The following is a 4,215-nucleotide window of genomic DNA, read 5'->3' on the forward strand; positions in this document are numbered from 1 at the left end:
AACAGATACATACAACAACTACAACAACAACAAAACTATACGTATTCCATACAACGGATGCGACGAACCACTCTTCCTTTAGTGCCTTAACTATTCGAATTGTTGCAATGTGTTCTGTTGTTGCTATGATTGCTGTTGTTGTTACTATTACTGTTGCTGTTGCTGATATTGTTATCGTTGTTTGTTGTTAGTATTGTTGCTAAGAGATTATATAGTTTATGCTTATGCGTAGAAATTTGTTTTCCATGAATTTTAATATAAGGAAAATAGTAAAGCGTTAGTACGTTTTATCTGCGTTTAGTTATCTTTAAGGCAACAGGTGGAAAATATTGGTAGTTACTATTGTGGGAACATATGAATTGCAGACAAACACGCAGCGGATGCATCTCCTCTCCATATCAACTGTGCTGCTTAGTATTTTATTATTCAATTGACAATTTCAGCTAACAGCTAGGTGAATATTTTTTGTAACAAACTTGATAATTGTATAATGAGCACAAAGTATCAAGATCTAAGATTAGATACTTTCCAAAAAATATGTGAAATTCTTAATAATATTATTTTTTTTTTTTGCTATAAACAATTATTATTGTAAACAAAAACTTAAGTTCTCAAGTATGTGTTAAACAAAGCATGTTGTTATTACAATATTTTCAGGAAGTCTAAGGGCAAACCGATTGATCGACATGATCTAAAGCTGCAAGTAAATTAAAACGGAAATCACATAAAATATGCAAAATGCTTAAACCATTAATTATAGTTACTTTATATATCCGTACATTGATTTTATTTCTTTCTTGATAGTATTTTACATTAAAAAATGTTCGCTTTACAGTAGTTGGCATTTAATAGTATTGTAGATCAGTTGCGGCATAAAATTTTAGAACTATTACTTATCAAATGAATATATAGGTATTAAAATTAAATATTAGATATTAAGTCTAGCCGATCACTTCACAATACATTAAAAGCAATACTAGCAAAAAGTCACTAAAACACAGAGAATCTTAACGAATGAGTAGATGATCTTGTCAAAATCTTTAGTTTTCATGTATAAAAATATTAAATACCTCTGGGTCCCACTAGAACATAGAATGAACAGCATAAACTATTTCAGTTGTATTTAAATGGAGCAATGATAACATACATAACCTTTTTTGTCATCAATCCAGGGTCTGAAGGGTCATTAACATTAGTAGTTTTAGCTGCAGTGGAAACATGATATATCCGTATTTTCGTGGTTTTGAATAGTTAAGAATAAATTAAGGGAAATTACACCAAAAAATGTCAAATGCAACATTGCAAAATATATTTCCCAAAAGGGAAATTATCGAAATTTATTCAAATAAATAATATTATAAGAATATTTCAATTAGTGAAAACAATTTTTTATATTTAAATTATTTTATAAACAAGTTTTTTCGAACAGTAGTGAACTACAACAACAAAAATTTATTTTTTATATTATTTTAATTAATTGAATTTTTGGCTGACAATACAGCTGTTTCGAGCATTGCCAAATACCCATCATCAGTGGTTTTGGAAATAATTCTTGTATTTGTTTATTCGTAAATAATTTTTTGAGGATATTCATTTAATTAAAATAATATAAAATTAATTTTTGTTGTTGTAGTTCACTACTATTCGAAAAACCTTTTTATTAAAATGTTAAGAAATGTATATATATATAGTACATTTGCATTATATATTTTTGCCTTATAATTGCTTATAGTAATATTTTTTTAATTATTTTTAAAAATAGAGGAGTGCAAAGCACAAGACTAGATATCCTTTCGAAACTGTCAAATTAACTGCCATAATTACACAAAAGTTTAACCACTTAACCGATATAATCTCTGCTTTGTATCGGCAACATCAGACAGCGCAGCATGTTGCCACAATTTATTGTATACACACGTTGTGCTAAGCCAAGCTTAGTCAAGTGTATGCCAAGAATATTTAGTTTGATTTTGAAAATTAATTTGCAGTAGTAAGCGTTGATAGATTGCAAAAATGCGATAATGATAAATGATCTTTTAGGTAGAACGTTCGGGCGCAACTGCATGAAGCAGCAGGCAAATCTTTATAAAAAAAAGTAATATAAAATTTAGAAGATGAGTACTTTCTTTGCTTTTACCAGAAGTTTTAGCCAGAAGTTGAAAATTTAGTTTTTTAGTAATTTTGCTATGATTTTTTTGTTTAGCTTAAAGAAGATTTTTGTTTATTTGAGTGCGCTTCTTTTGTTTAACGTCAGCGATTACATGGTAAATGCATGTTTACTTTTACAAAAAAAGCAACGTAATTCAACATAATTTAGTACTTTAATAGCTACATGACCACAAAAAAATATATTTAACGTGATGGCTAGTCCAAGTGCCCCCAAAACTTAGTTGCTCTATGTGCTGAAAAAAACTGCAGCGTGCATAAGACGTGCAGCATACGAAGTAGCATTTAGAGGCACACATCTATAGAAAGTTTCAGGCCATGGGTTTATTTGCTGTGATATCAAAACAACAGCAGCTCTGATTTTATACAAATGGACTTGGACGTTTTTAATTCCCTTGAACTAAGACTCTGTTTGGTGCATTTGGGTGAAGTGCTTTTATATGAAGATATCCTGTAAGTTTAATGCCGTATAAGTATTTACCAAGCGAAAGGTTTGTCTAATTCAATCCAACATTAAAACGGGCACACCTCCGTAAATAATTTTTCTTTTGTAATAATGTAAAAGCAAAATATTGTTCTTATATGTGGCTGGCTAACTGCATCTACACGAGTATTTTTTCGTTCCTTTTAAAGAAATTATGGCGGGTGATCGCTTAGATTAGAGATTAGAACTGTCTCCATTGTTGATGTTTAATATTTGTTATTACTGCAGTGCTCTGTGCTGTTTCTGTTACGATTATAGTTGTTTTTGCAGTTGGTTTACTAGTTAATGTGGCCCAAACTGCCACACTGCGATCTTATCTGTGTTCTTCTTTGCGGTAAAATGCTATGGCAGTTCAGTTCGTTTTCCTTTGGTTATATCTTGATTTGAATAGATGTTGCACATCTGCCCGCAGTTACTTTAATTCTGTTGTTTTTCTCGATTATTTATTTTTGTTGAAGTACCATAAAAGCACAGATTTTATGTATATTGATTTCTATTATATTAAAAATGGTTCTTTTTTGTGTTAATAATGAAACAATTTTTTATTTTTCTTTCTTTAACCCTAATTGGCAGTTAGCTGTACTTATATGAGGCTAATTCATATAATGAATTGGTTAGTATTAGCATTTCATTTTATATTGAATGTGCCACCAAAGTAGTTGTAATTTTTTTTTAATAAAATATTTGAAAACATAAGGTTAATTATAATGAAAAATAGCTTTCTTAGTCTCAGCATGAACCGTTTTCTATCCTTTAGTTCCAATTAATGAGATGTTTTCAGAAGTTTCAAAGACAAGTACCATAAACACCATAAACGTTATTTGGATTTTATTTATTATTTCAATTTTCCGTGTAAAGACTTCATTGTTTTAGTATTAAAGTAAAACTACTTTAATTTTCAGATATTTACCATTTTTAGAATAAAACACACACATTTCGTTAGTGAGACATATAACAGGATTTTAGACTATACCAAAATTTAACATCATTAGAACTGTATATTGTGAAGACTTGATTTTAAATGACACTTTCATTGGATTGCTTTTGAACTCAGTACCACCAAGAGGTATGAGCATAAATTTATATAGAATACAACAGTTTTAGTATGGTGCGATTTTTATCTCCGTATATTGTAAAAATTTGATTTTGAATGACATTTCCTTGGGCTTCTTTTGAATTGAATACCAGGAAGAGGAACGAGCATAAATTTATAGACCCTTTAGTTTTGGAATTGCAATTTTCAGATTCATATATTGTAAAGATTTGATTTTGAATGACATTTCTTTGGGCTTCTTTTGAATTGAATACCAGGAAGAGGAACGAGTATAAATTTATAAACCCATTAGTTCTGAAATTGCAATTTTCAGATCCATATATTGTAAAGATTTAATTGTAAATGAATTTTTCCTTGCACTTGCTTTAAACTGAATACCAGGAAGAAATATTAGCATAAAGATATAGACGGCATATTGATTTGGTGAAATTTTTAAAGCTATTATTTTTGAAGGTTTAATGTCATATGACGTCCTCAATGAACTTCTTTTGAATTGGGTACCAGCAAGAGG

This window comes from Teleopsis dalmanni, chromosome 2 (genome assembly GCF_002237135.1).
Source record: "Teleopsis dalmanni isolate 2A chromosome 2, ASM223713v2, whole genome shotgun sequence".
Lineage (NCBI taxonomy): Eukaryota > Metazoa > Arthropoda > Insecta > Diptera > Diopsidae > Teleopsis > Teleopsis dalmanni.